The sequence below is a fragment of the Syngnathus scovelli genome, chromosome 1, assembly GCF_024217435.2.
Source record: "Syngnathus scovelli strain Florida chromosome 1, RoL_Ssco_1.2, whole genome shotgun sequence".
Lineage (NCBI taxonomy): Eukaryota > Metazoa > Chordata > Actinopteri > Syngnathiformes > Syngnathidae > Syngnathus > Syngnathus scovelli.
This window is the reverse complement of record NC_090847.1, coordinates 262,730-283,342: the sequence shown is the minus strand read 5'-3', so window position 1 is coordinate 283,342 and position 20,613 is coordinate 262,730. Positions and strand designations below refer to the sequence as shown.

Below are 20,613 nucleotides of genomic sequence, written 5' to 3'. Positions count from 1 at the left end.
GGTGTTTTTCAGTGCGGCATAATGTTGTTCAGTGCGGCATAATGTTGTTCAGTGCGGCATAATGTTGTTCAGTGCGGCATAATGTTGTTCAGTGCGGGATGGTGTTGTTCAGTGCGGGATGGTGTTGTTCAGTGCGGCATGGTGTTGTTCAGTGCGGCATGGTGTTGTTCAGTGCGGCATGGTGTTGTTCAGTGCGGCATGGTGTTGTTCAGTGCGGCATGGTGTTGTTCAGTGCGGCATGGTGTTGTTCAGTGCGGCATGGTGTTGTTCAGTGCGGCATGGTGTTGTTCAGTGCGGGATGGTGTTGTTCAGTGCGGGATGGTGTTGTTCAGTGCGGGATGGTGTTGTTCAGTGCGGCATGGTGTTCAGTGCGGCATAATGTTGTTCAGTGCGGCATGGTGTTGTTCAGTGCGGCATGGTGTTGTTCAGTGCGGCATAATGTTGTTCAGTGCGGCATAATGTTGTTCAGTGCGGCACCTAGCACCTAGAAGGTAAATAAATAGGAAGGAAGGACTCACCGGTGACGTCGTCGCCCACGTCCAAGCGTTGTACTTTGTATTTTCATCCTTCTGACAGTGGAAAACATATAGCCAACAAACACCGTGGAACCTAAACGAATGAAAGAAAACTATCATTTGGCCACAACCAACATTCACAGATACAACACAATGTGACGTGCGGTGTTGAGGTTAAAGGTTGAGTGAAGGGCCCTCGTTTTAAACTTGAAAAGGAGTGGGAACAAGTAAGACGTATTTAATTTATTTATTGGGAAGTAGTAAGACTTATTAAATTTATTTAATCTACTTTTCTTCCCAGGCAAAATTTGACGTGCTGCAATTCCAAATTTCCAAAGTGAATGAAGGAATGAAATCCTTTAAATTATGATTTTGTATAAATACTAGGCATAAACACAAAATCTACGGCACAAAATGGGCAGACTTTACTTGTTTGAAAAGGACTGGTTACAAGACAGACTTTTTTAATTTATTTAATGGGAAGAAGACTTATTTAGTTTAATTGATCTATTTTTGTTCCCTGGCAAAATTCGATTTGCTGCAATTCCAAATTTCCAAAGTGAATGAAGGAATGAAGTCGTTTAAATTATGATTTTGTATAAATACTAGGCATAGACACAAAATCTACGGCACAAAACGGGCAGACTTTACTTGTTTGAAGAGGACTGGTTGCAAGACAGACTTTTCTGATTTATTTAATGGGAAGAAGACTTATTTAGTTTATTTAATCTCTTTTTGTTGCCTGGCAAAATTGGATTTGCTGAAATTGTATTTTGCCAAATCTTGACTTGAGACCTGATAGGAAGTATTAAACGCTCAGTTAAATCGATACAAGTTGGTAATAAGAGCGAGTAATGTTGGTTGAAGCGATGAATGAAGGTTAAAAGCAATTTAAATTATGACTTTGTATAAATACTAGATATTAACAGAACATCTACTGCGCAAAATGGGCAGAGTTTACTTGTTTGAGAAGGAGTGGCTTATTTAAGTCTAAGATTTATTTAATCTGTTTGTTCCCAGGCAAAATTGGATGTGATGCAATTCCAAATTTCACCACATGATGGTGCCAAATTTTGACTTCATAGGACATATTCAACACTTAACTATTATGTTCAAGGTAATCAGATTTGTTTATTATTCTAATGGCCTTTTCAAAACTATTCTGGATTACTACTTTGGATCTATTCTACATTACTTGGCAACAACATACTCTGTAACAGATTAGGCAGTATAATCACATATGTTAACTTGAGAGTGCCCACACTCAATCTACTTATCGTGATGTGTTAAATCAATTACTGTTAGACATTATTATTCTGATAATCTACCAAATCTTTGAATTGAAGAATTTGAGATTTAATTAATAGCTTGTTGTTATGTTCAGGGTAATCAGACTTGTATATAATTCTAATGGCCTTCTTTTGAAAACTATTCTGAATTACAACTTTGGATCTTATATTACTTTGCAACAATATACTCGGTGACAGATTAGGCAGTATAATCACATATGTTAACTTCAGTGCCCACACTGTATTTATTTATGGTTATTTGTTAAATCAAGTACTGTTAGACATGAAATAGGAAGTGTTTAACATAAATGTTATGGCTACTCACCGTTGTAGCTCGCTCCTGGTCAATGATACGAGCCTCTTCTTGCAGTGGAAAACTTGCAGCCAACAAACACCGTGGAACCTAAAGGAATGAAATTAAACATTAACATTTCGCCTGGACCAATATTCACACGTACAACGCAACGCGGCTACACTTCTGCTAGCGCCTCAGCTACACGTTGCTATTACAAACGTAAATCTCTTTAAACACAATGAGTGTTACTTACCGTGTACGCTGTAGACGGTCCAGTTGCAAGCAGAAAATAAAGATATTTCTGTTGATATTCGTCGTTGCTCAGTGGCTCACGGCCATCGCGCCAACAGATTTGAATTTTGGTGGAAGGTCAGCCAATTACGTCATATCCGCGGCACATGACTGCGACGTAATACCCGCTTATCTGAAACGGCAGTTAAAAGTAGAGTTACATCAAGTTTTCTTTTTTAATCAACGCAATCATTTACAACCGTTGACCAGAAAGAATCGTCGAAATTCGACGTTCCCCCCAAACGCCACACTCACTCGCTTTTCAGGGCAACAAAAGTACTTCTTTTTAAAAACGATGAGTTGTACTTACCGTGTACGCTCTGGACGGTCCAGTTGCAAGCAGAAAATAAAAATATTTCTCTCGTTAGTCGTATGTTACCATCCGCTGTGTCTTTGTCAACATCGCCATTTTCCTACTTCCTGTTGCGAGCCACGCCCACGGATTTAAATTCTGGCGGAAGAGCCCGCCCATTGGCGTCGTTTTCGCGTATAGCAAATCCGATTGGTTGGGAAGGGGGCGCGGTTATGCAGCCGAGGGGTCCTGTGATCGGTGGGATGTAAAGTAGGCGTCGACGTCACGTCCGCGTCACGTGACCACGACGTGGCAGACGTCATATAGCAACCGCTGTTTTGTTTAGTAGACTTACAGTTGTTATGCATTGACATAATGGCGCACACTCCAAATAGATTTAAATAAATTAAATAATTCTTCTGCCCACTCCCTTTTAAACAAGTTAACTCTCCCCGCGGATTTGAATTCCGGCGGAAGTTCTTACAGTTGTTATGCGTTGACATAATGGCGCACTGGTTAGCATGTCCACCTCTTAAGCATGATGTTGCGGGTTCGACGCCTGATCAATGTTAGCATGGAGTGAGCTGAAGTGCATGGCGCTGAAGATTTGAATCTTTGAAATGCGCTGAGGTCTGACGTATCAGGCAGAATGGTTTGCCATCACGTTCAACAAAAAATAGAAACTTTCCCACTCTGATAAAAACGTCCTGTGTTCATCTACATATTTTCGTTTTGCTGTGCATCTTTTCCCTGCCATTTCGAGAGCCCAATTGACACTAATAGTTTACTGGAATGTGTTTGCCCATCCTACTTTGTGGAATTTCACCACATGCGCTTTTGACGAAAATACTAAATTGAACTCAAGTGAAGCCAACACGCACAACCCCCCCCCCCCCCACACACACACACACACACACCTACACACACACACACAAATGTTGATATGAACATAAAAGAGCCGCATGCGGTTCGGGAGTTGCGGCTTGGCCAAACCTGTACTATACAACTTTATTTGTGTAAAATTTTCACAACAGCTGTCACACAAACAAAGCGGGAAAAACCGAAGACGTGCGTGTTCCGCCCACGCTGGATTTATTTGCACCTTTGAAAAGACACCGTATTGCCGCAGATGTGGCAAAGAGTACTTTTGGGCATCTGAGACGGAAGGATGTCCAAAGCATCACGTCACCTGCTCTGGTAGGAATGGTGGTGGGACGTTGAGGTCAACCGCTTTGGGGTTGGCTGAATCTTTGGTCGCAGGATGCCACACACTTGAAGACAGAAGCAGAAAAGCAGAGCTAAATGCAAAATGTACTCACCGGTGACTCCAATTTTTTTCCCCCCCTGAAGAAATGGATGGACGGGTGGCCCCGGCTGGCCGGTGGGACTCTTGTTATTCTGACCCTTTTTAGTGCGCGTTTGGGGCAACAACCGTTTTTTGTGGCGCTCTCTTCTGGTTCAAGAGTGCCCTGCATGTGAATTTGCCTTTCCTGCCTTCTGATTGGATGAGCGCCGGTGTGACGCGGTGCCTCTGTCACCGTGGCGGGGGGTATACGTCGGCATCGGAGCGTCTGCCAACGTCTGAGACCGGCTGGCAGTGTATCGGAGGTGTCGAGTGCGGTGCCGCTGGAGCTCACTCACCAGCTGGTGTTAGGGCCACAGAATGAAGGCCAAGGAGAAGACTAGAAAGAGAAACAGAAACTTCTCCTCCAATTGTTTGATTTGTCTCTTGTGAGCTTCGATGAATTCTTTCAGCTCTTTGTTCCTCTAGGACGGACAAATGGAAAGTAGCCTTCAAAAGCCAGTAAGCGTGCAAGTAAGTGCCGGGCTGGCTTTGGGCCCTTACCTGTTGCGCGCTGTGCAGCAGATCCATTCTCTCTTGGAGGATGCAAGCGTCGCGCTCCCTCAACTCCCACATCAGGGCTCGCTTCCATTGGTCCACGGCGCTCCTAAGCTCTTGTCTCTGATCCGCCGTCAGCACGTCATTCACGCCAGCGTGGCTGGCTTTTTCGCCGTCCGTGGCGGGGCAGTCCCGCTGCGGTAGCGCCTCGTACAACATGGCCTCCAGCTCCATGATCCTCTGGGCCGCAATCCTCGTCCATCAGTAGTCCGGCGGGAGATTTGAGGGCGGCTTACCTTATGAGCCTGGTCCATGGAACGCTTCCTGAAGTCCAACTCTTCATCCAGGTAGCCCTTCTGGTTGCAGAACATATCCTAGCACAGCTCAAGGTCAGAATTGTTGGGGCACAGTGCTGACTTGGTCACTTTGATGTATTCTAACCACTGAGGAAAGGCTGCTGTCACATAAGCAGAATGCGAGAGCGTGCGTGGACGTGCGCGTTACCTTCTCGGCTAGGGTGGGAAGGGTCCTGGCGTGAATCACGACCACCTGCTCCTCGTTGGTGAGATTCTGCAAGAGCCCAAAGGCACAGCGTCAACAAGGTTCTTTCAGCGCAAAGCCTTCCAAAAGTCACATTTGAGCCGCCGAGTCTCGTGGAGTGCGAACATAAGGAGTTCGACATACACTTACGGCGTTATCGCCCAGGATGTCCAGCTTCTTCATCAGATCACTGATGACGATGTCCTGGGGAAAGGCGCAAGGAGCAATGTAAGGTGTTCTGGGACCTCAGGTTAAGGTTAGGGTTGCGAGGGACGCCTTACGTACGCTCACGCCGTCGGCCTCGCAGTAGATCTGCAAAGGGCTGAGGCCGTCTGGGAAACGGACTTGCAGAAACTTCAAGACGGGGGAGCGCCACTCCCTCTCCTGAAAGGCAGAGGCATGCATCCGTCCGTCCGTCCGTCCGTCCGTCCGTCACATCTCTGGCCTCAAAACGCTTGTGCGAGTCTTCCCACCTCCAGCTCCAGGATGCGGAACTCAAGCAGTTCGTTTTGGTCTCGGATATCCTGGATGTGCTCTTTCAGACGCGCTTCTTCCGCCTCCATCCGCCTGACCTGAAAAGACAGTCAGACCTCATCTGCGGGGCTTCCGGACGGGTGTGACGCCAAGCGACTCCGCCCAGCGCCTTTCTTTCCGTCACCTTTTCGGCCAACTGCTGATTGCTCTGACGCAGCAGCTGCTTCTCCTCCACCCACTTGACATTCTAGAAGAGACAAACGCGTGGACAGCTTTGGAATGTTGTGTCATTTTCATCCACAAATTCTTTGGTTGACTGGAAAATGACATTTGCTTTTCTCCACATTTTCCCAGCCACGTTCAGGGGGGGGGGGGGGGGGGGGGGGTTGTTGGTCCAGTAATGCCAGACGAATGAGTGACTGAAGAATGTAGCTATTTTGTCTGAGAAAAAGGTGTGCTCATTGATAAGCTTACCTGTCCTTGTTGCTTCAGCGCTGACTCCAGATCTGCTACTCTGCTTTGATAGTGACCCATTTCTACTGTCATGTAACATGGGGGGAAGAGATGGTGCAAATGGTAAAATATGGATTGTTCACAGGAATAAATTGGCAGAGCTGAAATTCCAAATTTGTCCAAAAGATGGCGCCAGACCAAAACATGAGACCAAAAAAGGGGCCAAAATAAGCTAAGCAAGTTAAAATAGAAATAAAACAGGAACACGGTGTCGGATTGTGAGTCACGCATGGACGCACAAATGTGATTTTTACTTTTTGATTTCTTTGCTTGGCTAAAAATGTATTCTGTAACAGCTTAAAGCAATATTGTTAGTCAATTCGATCAAGGGACCCGTCACTATGAGAATAGTGGCGTGACATAAATTGTTTGGAGAAGCACAAATGTGATTTTTACTTCTTGATTTCTTTGCTTGGCTAAAAATTGATTCCCTCTTTCATGAACTGTGTTTTGCAATCGAATTGTTCTGGGATTGAATGATTTTATTAACACGGGTATCAGTGGGTGAAATTGTTCGGTTTCTGGAGTGATTAAGATTTGTAATTCTATTTCATGTTTCTTCAATAAATGTGTTGTGTATATTCATCTACTTTGTTGTGCGCTGATTTGTACTGAATGTACAATCGATGGTTCGGGGTTGATTTGACAATTTGATTAATGTGCAGGGGGTTATTATGGTATAACATAGGACCGTAATAAATAAAAGTAACATCAGACAATTTTAGAGAATTGAATAACTTTCGTAGTTATTTGAGACACGAGTGAATTTCAATCCGTTTGAAAGTTTGCTTCGTCTGAATAAATTAACGGAAGTGTTTGAATCGGATTATCGGTTTGGTGTAGAACTGAAAGTAATTTAATTATTTGAAGGGCGCAGGCCCGTTTCCCCTTTTGACGGGCCGCGTAAAAAGTAACTCCGAACATGTTAGAGAATTAAATAACTTTCGTAGATATTTAAGGGAAGAGTGATTATTGAAAGAGGTGCGTTTGACACTACCATCAGCTTTTCTCTGGTCTGAAAGGAGGAGGAGGGAGGCTCCTCCTCCTCCTTTCAGACCAGAGAACACCCGAGGCTGGGTGAGAACGGGGAGGCTGCGACCCGGCCGGGGGTTGCGGGAAGGGGCGCCACCTTGATCTCCTTCTCGGCGTCGTAGTCCCCTCCGCTGGTCTGGGCTAGCAGAGCGTAGGCTCGTTGCAGCGCTTGATATTCTTGCGTCAGCTGGCGGTAGCGAAGCTCCGCCTCCTCATGCACACACCAATGCAACACAGCACTAGTACCAGAATCAGTCAGACCGGCGACAAAGCACCCGCGACGCAAAGACGAGTCCGATTCCAGGCTGAAGAGGAATGTTTGGCGCCAATACGCTGGCAGAAATGGCGGGCTACCTCTTCGGGTTCCGTGTCGGGGGTTCTGTCGGTGTGAAAAGACAAGGACGATCCGTCCGAGTCCACCAACACGTCTTCGTCGTAGCCGTAAAATGTTTCGATGACCTGCGGGCGCGGAAGCAAACATCTCTCTGAACAAACTGAAGCGACACCTCACGATGAATCGACGAGAGGAACGATAGCGAGAAAAAGGCCATTTCATCTTGCGCAACACCAAGCAGCCGCAAACAAACAGACTCACCTTGCAGGACCTCACGCTTTGTTCCTCCTCAGAGATTCTCGACGTCGGTATCGTAGCAGCAAATCTCTCTCCTGTCGACACAAATAATCCGCCTTTGAGATTCTTTGGATGCAAAGGGAACGAACGGCTCCGGCGCAGAAACAAACGCGACTCACGATGACATTTCTGACATGAGCTCCTGTCTCCAGAGCCTGAAAAACCCGTCACCGGCGATGATTGGAGGGACGCTCGTCTTTTCCAAAAGTGACAACTACAGGGTGTGTCAGGGTTTTCCAGATTATCTTTATCGTATGATTATGTTGCTTTGACTTTGACTGCAACCTGTAATAAATAATATTATTTATCCCTTATTTATCCCTATCGCTTATCCCTTCCTACACAAAGTCGTAAAACATCCCTTGCTATGTTTTGACTAGAGGTCAAGGGCTTTCTCTATTCAATCCACTCTTACACCCACCCTGTTTCTCTTAATAAAAATGCTCGTGCGGGAGCCGAGAGTCAGACTTCATTCGTACAACGGATGGACTCTCCACCTGCAGGTGTCCAAAAGAACTTACTTGTCTCCCGTGTGGTTCTTGCAAAATAAGTTGGAGCGAGCGCAACTCTAACAGGGTGCATTTTGCCACTAGCTGCCTACGGACAATGACGTCGCGCTCGCGGCTCATGGTTGACGGGCTGAGCAGCCGGGCGAGTCCGTCGTTTTCAGCGCACAGCGAGTGGCAAAGGCGCTGACAAAACGGGAGCTTTGAGCTGCTGAAAACGGCAAAACAAGTCTAAAGCGTGTTCAAACGCGTGCGCACAATGCTCCTGCTTGAAAGGTCGGAGTTTAAGGGGCCAATTTTTTGGATGGCGGCCGCCGGCCAAGCTTTGGACGGAAAAGGTTTCCTGGCGACAGCGAGCGAGCGCGGCGCTGCCGTACGTGCACCGAGTCACCTGCCTGAAGACCTTGGACAAGTCGTCGATGATGTGCCGCTGCTCCACAACTTGAAGGAACTCCATTTCACCGTCCTGCTGGCCGCAACCGCGCTCCAGGTCATTGAGCGAACTAGGCCTTCTCTGTGGAACACAAATGCAGTGGACTCTGTTGGCACGCCGCCGTTGTCCGCGTCGACTTACCAAGCTTGCCATCTCCTCGTTCTCCTGGGTGACAAAGCGCACTTTGTTTTCAAGGCGACACAGCACCAGTGAGAGTTCTTCATTCTTCCTGCTCAGGCGTTTGTTTTTGTACAGGAGTGGCAGAAACTGGCTTTCTGTTTCTCTCAGTCGCTTAAGCTGCAAGCATGAAGTGTGGGATGCGAAAGACGCACAACACGCGGGCCAGAACGTATCCATTCCTTTTGCATCGGTTTGAACGGAATCGTGGCTTTGGCTCCCAATAAAAGACATCTACCAGGCAACCGACTCGCCGCGCCGCTCAACTAATAAGCAAGCGCAATGGGTGCCTCGCTGGATGGCGCGCATCAAACGTAGCGCAAACCTTCAAGCGTGCCGTCAATAAATTACCAGTTCATTGCGCTCTTCAGAAAGCAGGGCGTTTCGATCCTCCAGTTTCCTGATGACTGCGCTGAGCTCAGCGATTTTCAGATGAAACCTTCGCGTGTCCCGATCCTCCTGAGACTGAAAACGCCCCGCAACACACACACACAACCACTCGTTCAAAGTTCAAAACTGTTTTTGTGCTACCTTCCTCCAGCAACGAACTAAGTCATGCGTACTGCAAGTGTGTGATGAGGTGGCTTACGCTATGAAGAGGATTGCTAGTAGCGCCGTTGACCCCACTTCCAGGGTAGTTTAGGCCCGCCCTTTGGGAATCCCTCAGGGCAGCGATCTGCTGCTCGGCAGCCTGAGTCTGCAGCTGAAGGCGGTGGACGTGGCCGGCCCCAGGGATTTATCCAAAACACTAACCGCTCTGTCTTTCAGCTTGATCTCATCCATCTGGATGTACAAACGGGGAGCGCTCAGGCAGGCGGGCAAACTCATTTGCCAGAATTGTGACAAAAACAAAGAGAGCAACCGGCCAATTTTTATCTTGAATCGACTAGAACACCATTGCTGTGACAAAAGCGAAGCGAGCAACCGGACGTTTTCTTCTTGTGAAATAGAATAGAATAGAATGCCTTAGGTGTCATTGCACTGCAGGTATACAACGAAATTGGGAACATAGCCACGCACCGCGCATCTGATCAGTCCTACCAGTCGGCGGATCTCCCTCTCGCAGTCTCTCTTGGTTCGGCTCAGCTCCTCCCGATGCTGGTGATGAGCCGATCGGAGCTCGGCCGCTCGGGACTGCCAGGCCTGCTGGGCCGCTGCCAGGGCTTCTTCCGCGCTCCTGGTGGAGGCGACACCGCTCGGTCTCCCGACACCGCCGCGTCTCCTCCACTTCCGCCAGCAAAGCGCCCCCGCTCCTCACCTGAGCAGACATTGCGCCACATCGGGCCGTTGAGACCGCAACGGAGCGCCGCGACGCTTACTGAGGACAAGCTACACAATACGGTAGCGGCCGCATCGGAGCCCGACGTGGCGTGCGGATAGTCAGACACGGATTGAGCGGATCACCTTGTCCATGGAGCCGTCCCTCAGGCTGAGGACCAAGGCATTCAGTCGCTGGATCTCTCCATCTTTGATTTTGATCACTCTCATCAGCTCCATTTCATGCTGCCGCAGTAATGTCTCCCTGGTAACGGCTAACTCTTTCTGCTTCTCCTCATGGAGTTTGCTTTTGAGTTCCGTCATGGCGGCGGTGGCACGGTGGTGCTCCGCCCGCAGGTCCTGACTTCTCTCTCTCTCCAGACAGCTGACCTGACATGACTTAGACAAACTTTATTGTCATCTTGTCTGCACATGGTGCATACAAAACGAAATTTCGTTGCACACGGCTTACAACAAAGTAGTGATATTGCAGTTGAATAGAAGTAACATATCCTATGAAAATATATATATACATATACTGTATATATATATATATTACAAATAAGTATAAAGTGCAGCAGTGCTAATTATGCAATAGTGCAAGTAGGCAAAACAGTATTCAAGAGTGTGCAGAGGAATGCTAAACCATGTATTAAACTTCTATTTAAAGGGTTTACACAAGTTCAGTAAAGTTGGTAGTGCGAGATAGTGCAAGATAGAGGTCCGTAGTGTCATAAAGTACAGTTCTGTGAATGTGTGATGCAGAGTTCAGTTTAGAGCTCAACAGTTCTAATGTTCAACAGTCTGATGACAGCAGGGAAAAAGCTGTTGCAGAACCTGGTGGACCTGCAGCGGATTGTGCGAAACCTCTTCCCAGAGGGCAGCAGGGAGAACAGTCCATGGTGGGGGTGTGATGGGTCATTGATGATGTTACGGGCACGGGACATGCAGCGCTGAGATGAAATGTCCTGAATGGAGGGAAGAGGAGCCCCTATGATCCTCTCTGCTGTCCTCACCACTCTCCTCACGTTCTTCCAATCGGAGGCGGTGCAGCCTCCACACCACACAGAGAGTCAGCTTGTCAGAATGCTCTCTATGGTGCTCCTGTAGAACGTCCTCATGATGGGTGGGGGCAGGTGGGCTCTCCTCATCCTCCGCAGGAAGTACAAGCGCTTCTGTGCCCTCTTGATCAGTGCCGTAGTGTTCATAGTCCAGGTGAGGTCTTCTGTGATGTGGACCCCCAGGAATTTGGTGCTGCTGACCACCTCCACAGCTGAGCTGTTGATGATCAGTGGAGCGTGGTGAGGCTGGTTTTTCCTGAAGTCGACGATGATCTCCTTCATCTTCTCCACATTCAGGATCAGGCTGTTGTCTCTGCACCAGCCCACCAGCTGCTCCACCTCCTCTCTGTAGTCCAGGTCGTTGTTGTCTCTGATGAGCCCCACCGCCGTTGTGTCGTCTGCGAACTTCACGATGTGATTGGTGGTGAACCTGGGGACGCAGTCGTGTGTCATCAGGGTGAACAGCAGGGGGCTCAGGACGCAGCCCTGAGGGGAGCCTGTGCTGAGGGTGATGACATCAGAGGTGTTCTGTCCGACCCGGACTGACTGAGGTCTGTTGGTGAGGAAGTCTAGCAGCCAGTTGCGAAGGGGGGTGTTGAAGCCCAGGTGTTCCAATTTTCCTACTAGATGCTGTGGGATGATGGTGTTAAACGCTGAGCTGAAGTCCAGGAACAGCATCCGAACATGGGTGTTCTTCTCCTCCAGGTGAGCCAGGCTCAGGTGAAGAACGGAGGAGATGGCGTCCTGAGTGGAGCGGTTTTGCCGGTCGGCAAACTGGAACGGGTCAAATAATGGGGGGAGTCTGGAAACAATGTGATCTTTAAGCAGCCGTTCGAAGCACTTCATCATGACCGGAGTCAGTGCAACAGGCCGGTAATCATTAAATGAGGTGATTTGAGGTTTCTTCGGCACCGGAATGATGGAGGCAGTCTTAAAGCACGCTGGCACTGTGGCTTGGCCCAGCGAGGTGTTAAAAATGTCTGTGATGACCCCAGCCAGCTGACTTGCACATTCCCTGAACACACGCCCAGGAATGTTGTCGGGGCCAGGGGCCTTACGGGGGTTGACTCTCCTCAGGGTCTTCAACACATCGGCGGAGTCAAGGCAGAGTACCTCCTCTTCCTGATGGGGGACAGTTTTAACTGCTGGAGTGCCGTTTAGTGCCTCGAACCTCCCAAAGAAGTTATTTAGACCATTTAGAAAGTCAGCATCAACTTCACCCACCGGGGGGGGAGGGTGAGTTGTAGTCTGTAATCGCCCGTATGCCTTGCCACATACTCCTGGTGTTGTTGGCGTCGTGGAAACGATCCTGAATTTTTCGACTGTGGTCTCGCTTCGCTACCCTGATGGCACGGTTCAAGTTGGCTCTCGCTGTCCTCAGTGTCTCCTTGTCGCCAGACTTGAAGGCAGAGTTCCGCGCTCGTAGCGTTTGACGTACCTCCTCAGTCATCCAGGGTCGTTGGTTGCCCCGGGTGATGATATTCTTAGTGGTGCTGACGTCCTCGGTGCATTTGTTGACGTAGGCTGACACAGTCATGGCACACGCATGTCAAATCTACATCGGGGAAACTGGGAGGGAGGGAGGGAGGGAGGGAGGGAGGGAGGGAGGGCGGGAGGGAGGCAAGCAGGGAGGCAGGCAGGCAGGGAGGCAGGCAGGGAGGCAGGCAGGGAAGCAGGCAGGGAGGAAGGCAGTGTCTGTCTGTTGAGGTTTTCACCTTGTTCTTCTCCTGCTGAAGTTCTAACTGGACGTCCATCAGTTTGGCTCTCAGCTCGTCATTGGCGGCCTGAAAGGCGTCCGTTCGCTCCGCCTTGACCCGCCCTGCCGGAGCTCGTTTGGACATCTCTTACTCGAGTCTCGCCCGGTCGTCAGTCAGAGATCACAACATTTGTACCTGGAGAGCACAAACGCAGCGCTGTTTTCCACTGGCTTCGGACTCAACTTCAATCGGTACCGTAACGTACAACATCATAAACATAGATCTAGCTTGACTTATTCATTGAATAAATGCATTTGGTTCTTCAAAACTGCATCACGCAACATAGCGTGACCGAGACGGCCGTTATCCACCTGCGTGAAGTTATTTGGTGAAATGAATGAGATGTTTAAGACACCATCGTTCTGTCTCTATGTAGATGAAGGGAAATAATCGATTGCTGAAGGTCCAAAGGTGTTGTGATAAACAAATAAACATATTAGTGACATATTTGTGATAAACATATTAGGCAGGATAATCACATATGTTAACTTGACTGCCCACACTGTATTTATTTATGGTTATTTGTTAAATCGAGTACTGTTAGACATGAAACAGGAAGTGTTTAACATAAATGGACGACGAAAGGGGTACTCACCATTGTAGCTCCTGCTGGTCAATGATACGAGCCTCTTCTTGCAGTGGAAAACATACAGCCAACAAACACCGTGGAACCTAAAGGAAGGAAATTAAACATTAACATTTAGCCTCAACCAACATTCACAGATACAACGCAACGCAAACTACACAAACATAAATCTTTTAAAACACAATGAGTTGTACTTACCGTGTACGCTCTAGACGGTCCACTTGCAAGCAGAAAATAAAGATATTTCTGTTGATAATCGTCGTGTTTGTATCCGTTGTCTCGCTCAAGGCCATTGCGCCCACAGATTTGAATTTTGGCCAGAGTTCAGCCTATTGACGTCATTTCCGCGGTGTAATACCCGCATATCTGAAACGGCAAAGTTAAGAGTAGAGTTAAATAAAGTTTTTAATCAACGCAATAATTTACAAACGTTGACCAGTCGAAATAATCGTCGAAATTTGGCGTCTGTGGCTGGAAGCAGACGCCGAGTTCGACGTTCCTCCCAAATGCCACACTGCCTCGCTTTTCAGGCCAACAAAAAAACATATTTTTCAAAACAATGAGTTGTAATTACCTTGTACGCTCTAGACGGTCAAGTTGCAAGCTGAAAACAAAAATATTTGTCTTGTTAGTCGTCGTGTTACTAACCGCTGTGTCTTGTTTGCCAGCATTGCCGCTTTCCTACTTCCTGTTGCAAGCCACGCCCATGGATTATAATTTTGCCATGAGTTCCGCCTATTGACGTCATGTCCGCGTCGCATGACTGCGACGTAATATTATCTAAAACTGTTTGTGCGGCATGGTGTTGTTCTGTGCGGTATTGCGTTATTCTGTGCGGCGTCGTGTTGTTCTGTGCGGCGTCGTGTTGTTCAGTGCGGCATGTTGTTGTTCAGTGCGGCATGTTGTTGTTCAGTGCGGCATGTTGTTGTTCAGTGCGGCATGGTGTTGTTCAGTGCGGCATGGTGTTGTTAAGTGCGGCATGGTGTTGTTCAGTGCGGCATGGTGTTGTTCAGTGCGGCATGGTGTTGTTCAGTGCGGGATGGTGTTGTTCAGTGCGGCATGGTGTTGTTCAGTGCGGCATGGTGTTGTTCAGTGCGGCATGGTGTTGTTCAGTGCGGCATAATATTGTTCAGTGCGGCGTAATGTTGTTCAGTGGGGCATGGTGTTGTTCAGTGCGGCATGGTGTTGTTCAGTGCGACATGATGTTGTTCAGTGCGGCATAATGTTGTTCAGTGCGGCATAATGTTGTTCAGTGCGGCATGGTGTTGTTCAGTGCGGCATGGTGTTGTTCAGTGCGGCATGGTGTTGTTCAGTGCGGCATGGTGTTGTTCAGTGCGGCATGGTGTTGTTCAGTGCGGCATGGTGTTGTTCAGTGCGGCATGGTGTTGTTCAGTGCGGCATGGTGTTGTTCAGTGCGGCATGGTGTTGTTCAGTGCGGCATGGTGTTCAGTGCAGCATAATGTTGTTCAGTGCGGCATAATGTTGTTCAGTGCGGCATGGTGTTGTTCAGTGCGGCATAATGTTGTTCAGTGCGGCATAATGTTGTTCAGTGCGGTATATTGTTGTTCAGTGGGGCATAATGTTGTTCAGTGCGGCATGGTGTTGTTCAGTGCGGGATGGTGTTGTTCAGTGCGGGATGGTGTTGTTCAGTGCGGCATGGTGTTGTTCAGTGCGGCATGGTGTTGTTCAGTGCGGCATGGTGTTGTTCAGTGCGGCATGGTGTTGTTCAGTGCGGCATGGTGTTGTTCAGTGCGGCATGGTGTTGTTCAGTGCGGCATGGTGTTGTTCAGTGCGGCATGGTGTAGTTCAGTGCGGCATGGTGTTGTTCAGTGCGGCATGGTGTAGTTCAGTGCGGCATGGTGTTGTTCAGTGCGGGATGGTGTTGTTCAGTGCGGCATGGTGTTGTTCAGTGCGGCATGGTGTTGTTCAGTGCGACATGATGTTGTTCAGTGCGGCATAATGTTGTTCAGTGCGGCATAATGTTGTTCAGTGCGGCATGGTGTTGTTCAGTGCGGCATGGTGTTGTTTAGTGCGGGATGGTGTTGTTCAGTGCGGCATGGTGTTGTTCAGTGCGGCATGGTGTTGTTCAGTGCGGCATGGTGTTGTTCAGTGCGGCATGGTGTTGTTCAGTGCGGCATGGTGTTGTTCAGTGCGGCATGGTGTTGTTCAGTGCGGCGTCGTGTTGTTCAGTGCGGCGTCGTGTTGTTCAGTGCAGCATGGTGTTGTTCAGTGCGGAATGGTGTTGTTCAGTGCGGCATGGTGTTGTTCAGTGCGGCATGGTGTTGTTAAGTGCGGCATGGTGTTGTTCAGTGCGGCGTAATGTTGTTCAGTGGGGCATGGTGTTGTTCAGTGCGGCATGGTGTTGTTCAGTGCGGCATGGTGTTGTTCAGTGCGGCATGGTGTTGTTCAGTGCGGCATGGTGCTGTTCAGTGCGGCATGGTGCTGTTCAGTGCGGCATGGTGTTGTTCAGTGCGGCATGGTGTTGTTCAGTGCGGCATGGTGTTGTTCAGTGCGGCATGGTGTTGTTCAGTGCGGCATGGTGTTGTTCAGTGCGGCATGGTGTTGTTCAGTGCGGCATGGTGTTGTTCAGTGCGGCATGGTGTTGTTCAGTGCGGCATAATGTTGTTCAGTGCGGCATAAAGTTGTTCAGTGCGGCATAATGTTGTTCAGTGCGGCATAATGTTGTTCAGTGCGGCATAATGTTGTTCAGTGCGGCATAATGTTGTTCAGTGCGGGATGATGTTGTTCAGTGCGGCATGGTGTTGTTCAGTGCGGCATGGTGTTGTTCAGTGCGGCATGGTGTTGTTCAGTGCGGCATGGTGTTGTTCAGTGCGGCATGGTGTTGTTCAGTGCGGCATGGTGTTGTTCAGTGCGGCATGGTGTTGTTCAGTGCGGCATGGTGTTGTTCAGTGCGGCATGGTGTTGTTCAGTGCGGGATGGTGTTGTTCAGTGCGGGATGGTGTTGTTCAGTGCGGGATGGTGTTGTTCAGTGCGGCATAATGTTGTTCAGTGCGGCATAATGTTGTTCAGTGCGGCATGGTGTTGTTCAGTGCGGCATAATGTTGTTCAGTGCGGCATAATGTTGTTCAGTGCGGTATAATGTTGTTCAGTGCGGCATAATGTTGTTCAGTGCGGCATAATGTTGTTCAGTGCGGCATAATGTTGTTCAGTGCGGCATAATGTTGTTCAGTGCGGGATGGTGTTGTTCAGTGCGGCATGGTGTTGTTCAGTGCGGCATGGTGTTGTTCAGTGCGGCATGGTGTTGTTCAGTGCGGCATGGTGTTGTTCAGTGCGGCATGGTGTTGTTCAGTGCGGCATGGTGTTGTTCAGTGCGGCATGGTGTTGTTCAGTGCGGCATGGTGTTGTTCAGTGCGGCATGGTGTTGTTCAGTGCGGGATGGTGTTGTTCAGTGCGGGATGGTGTTGTTCAGTGCGGGATGGTGTTGTTCAGTGCGGCATAATGTTGTTCAGTGCGGCATAATGTTGTTCAGTGCGGCATGGTGTTGTTCAGTGCGGCATAATGTTGTTCAGTGCGGCATAATGTTGTTCAGTGCGGTATAATGTTGTTCAGTGCTGCATGGTGTTGTTCAGTGCGGCATGGTGTTGTTCAGTGCGGCATGGTGTTGTTCAGTGCGGCATGGTGTTGTTCAGTGCGGCATGGTGTTGTTCAGTGCGGCATGGTGTTGTTCAGTGCGGCATGGTGTTGTTCAGTGCGGCATGGTGTTGTTCAGTGCGGCATGGTGTTGTTCAGTGCGGCATGGTGTTGTTCAGTGCGGCATGGTGTTGTTCAGTGCGGCATGGTGTTGTTCAGTGCGGCATGGTGTAGTTCAGTGCGGCATGGTGTTGTTCAGTGCGGGATGGTGTTGTTCAGTGCGGCATGGTGTTGTTCAGTGCGGCATGGTGTTGTTCAGTGCGACATGGTGTTGTTCAGTGCGGCATAATGTTGTTCAGTGCGGCATAATGTTGTTCAGTGCGGTATAATGTTGTTCAGTGCGGCATAATGTTGTTCAGTGCGGCATAATGTTGTTCAGTGCGGCATAATGTTGTTCAGTGCGGCATAATGTTGTTCAGTGCGGCATGGTGTTGTTTAGTGTGGGATGGTGTTGTTCAGTGCGGCATGGTGTTGTTCAGTGCGGCATGGTGTTGTTCAGTGCGGCATGGTGTTGTTCAGTGCGGCATGGTGTTGTTCAGTGCGGCATGGTGTTGTTCAGTGCGGCATGGTGTTGTTCAGTGCGGCATGGTGTTGTTCAGTGCGGCATGGTGTTGTTCAGTGCGGCATGGTGTTGTTCAGTGCGGCATGGTGTTTTTCAGTGCGGCATAATGTTGTTCAGTGCGGCATAATGTTGTTCAGTGCGGCATAATGTTGTTCAGTGCGGCATAATGTTGTTCAGTGCGGCATAATGTTGTTCAGTGCGGGATGGTGTTGTTCAGTGCGGCATGGTGTTGTTCAGTGCGGCATGGTGTTGTTCAGTGCGGCATGGTGTTGTTCAGTGCGGCATGGTGTTGTTCAGTGCGGCATGGTGTTGTTCAGTGCGGCATGGTGTTGTTCAGTGCGGCATGGTGTTGTTCAGTGCGGGATGGTGTTGTTCAGTGCGGGATGGTGTTGTTCAGTGCGGGATGGTGTTGTTCAGTGCGGCATGGTGTTCAGTGCGGCATAATGTTGTTCAGTGCGGCATGGTGTTGTTCAGTGCGGCATGGTGTTGTTCAGTGCGGCATAATGTTGTTCAGTGCGGCATAATGTTGTTCAGTGCGGCACCTAGCACCTAGAAGGTAAATAAATAGGAAGGAAGGACTCACCGGTGACGTCGTCGCCCACGTCCAAGCGTTGTACTTTGTATTTTCATCCTTCTGACAGTGGAAAACATATAGCCAACAAACACCGTGGAACCTAAACGAATGAAAGAAAACTATCATTTGGCCACAACCAACATTCACAGATACAACACAATGTGACGTGCGGTGTTGAGGTTAAAGGTTGAGTGAAGGGCCCTCGTTTTAAACTACTTTTTTGAAAAGGAGTGGGAACAAGTAAGACGTATTTAATTTATTTATTGGGAAGTAGTAAGACTTATTAAATTTATTTAATCTACTTTTCTTCCCAGGCAAAATTTGACGTGCTGCAATTCCAAATTTCCAAAGTGAATGAAGGAATGAAATCCTTTAAATTATGATTTTGTATAAATACTAGGCATAAACACAAAATCTACGGCACAAAATGGGCAGACTTTACTTGTTTGAAAAGGACTGGTTACAAGACAGACTTTTTTAATTTATTTAATGGGAAGAAGACTTATTTAGTTTAATTGATCTATTTTTGTTCCCTGGCAAAATTCGATTTGCTGCAATTCCAAATTTCCAAAGTGAATGAAGGAATGAAGTCGTTTAAATTATGATTTTGTATAAATACTAGGCATAGACACAAAATCTACGGCACAAAACGGGCAGACTTTACTTGTTTGAAGAGGACTGGTTGCAAGACAGACTTTTCTGATTTATTTAATGGGAAGAAGACTTATTTAGTTTATTTAATCTCTTTTTGTTGCCTGGCAAAATTGGATTTGCTGAAATTGTATTTTGCCAAATCTTGACTTGAGACCTGATAGGAAGTATTAAACGCTCAGTTAAATCGATACAAGTTGGTAATAAGAGCGAGTAATGTTGGTTGAAGCGATGAATGAAGGTTAAAAGCAATTTAAATTATGACTTTGTATAAATACTAGATATTAACAGACCATCTACTGCGCAAAATGGGCAGAGTTTACTTGTTTGAGAAGGAGTGGCTTATTTAAGTCTAAGATTTATTTAATCTGTTTGTTCCCAGGCAAAATTGGATGTGATGCAATTCCAAATTTCACCACATGATGGTGCCAAATTTTGACTTCATAGGACATATTCAACACTTAACTATTATGTTCAAGGTAATCAGATTTGTTTATTATTCTAATGGCCTTTTCAAAACTATTCTGGATTACTACTTTGGATCTATTCTACATTACTTGGCAACAACATACTCTGTAACAGATTAGGCAGTATAATCACATATGTTAACTTGAGAGTGCCCACACTCAATCTACTTATCGTGATGTGTTAAATCAATTACTGTTAGACATTATTATTCTGATAATCTACCAAATCTTTGAATTGAAGAATTTGTGATTTAATTAATAGCTTGTTGTTATGTTCAGGGTAATCAGACTTGTATATAATTCTAATGGCCTTCTTTTGAAAACTATTCTGAATTACAACTTTGGATCTTATATTACTTTGCAACAATATACTCGGTGACAGATTAGGCAGTATAATCACATATGTTAACTTCAGTGCCCACACTGTATTTATTTATGGTTATTTGTTAAATCAAGTACTGTTAGACATGAAATAGGAAGTGTTTAACATAAATGTTATGGCTACTCACCGTTGTAGCTCGCTCCTGGTCAATGATACGAGCCTCTTCTTGCAGTGGAAAACTTGCAGCCAACAAACACCGTGGAACCTAAAGGAATGAAATTAAACATTAACATTTCGCCTGGACCAATATTCACACGTACAACGCAACGCGGCTACACTTCTGCTAGCGCCTCAGCTACACGTTGCTATTACAAACGTAAATCTCTTTAAACACAATGAGTGTTACTTACCGTGTACGCTGTAGACGGTCCAGTTGCAAGCAGAAAATAAAGATATTTCTGTTGATATTCGTCGTTGCTCAGTGGCTCACGGCCATCGCGCCAACAGATTTGAATTTTGGTGGAAGTTCAGCCAATTACGTCATATCCGCGGCACATGACTGCGACGTAATACCCGCTTATCTGAAACGGCAGTTAAAAGTAGAGTTACATCAAGTTTTCTTTTTTAATCAACGCAATCATTTACAACCGTTGACCAGAAAGAATCGTCGAAATTCGACGTTCCCCCCAAACGCCACACTCACTCGCTTTTCAGGGCAACAAAAGTACTTCTTTTTAAAAACGATGAGTTGTACTTACCGTGTACGCTCTGGACGGTCCAGTTGCAAGCAGAAAATAAAAATATTTCTCTCGTTAGTCGTATGTTACCATCCGCTGTGTCTTTGTCAACATCGCCATTTTCCTACTTCCTGTTGCGAGCCACGCCCACGGATTTAAA

General features: G+C 47.5%; 2 long non-coding RNA genes and 1 pseudogene across 2 annotated transcripts; all 3 read right to left on the bottom strand.

The window, feature by feature from the left end:
- Window positions 1-503: 503 nt before the first annotated feature.
- LOC125989935 (uncharacterized) lies at window positions 504-2,843 on the bottom strand. Its single transcript, XR_007488754.2, has 4 exons — window positions 2,701-2,843; window positions 2,353-2,523; window positions 2,130-2,207; window positions 504-609 (listed from the first exon to the last, which is right to left on the bottom strand). It is a non-coding gene; the product is annotated as an uncharacterized lncRNA (long non-coding RNA).
- Window positions 2,844-3,616: 773 nt separating this feature from the next.
- LOC125989837 (janus kinase and microtubule-interacting protein 3-like) lies at window positions 3,617-13,016 on the bottom strand (annotated as a pseudogene).
- Window positions 13,017-18,269: 5,253 nt separating this feature from the next.
- Window positions 18,270-20,613, bottom strand: LOC125989913 (uncharacterized). The gene is made up of 4 exons (XR_007488748.2): window positions 20,475-20,613; window positions 20,127-20,297; window positions 19,904-19,981; window positions 18,270-18,376 (listed from the first exon to the last, which is right to left on the bottom strand). It is a non-coding gene; the product is annotated as an uncharacterized lncRNA (long non-coding RNA).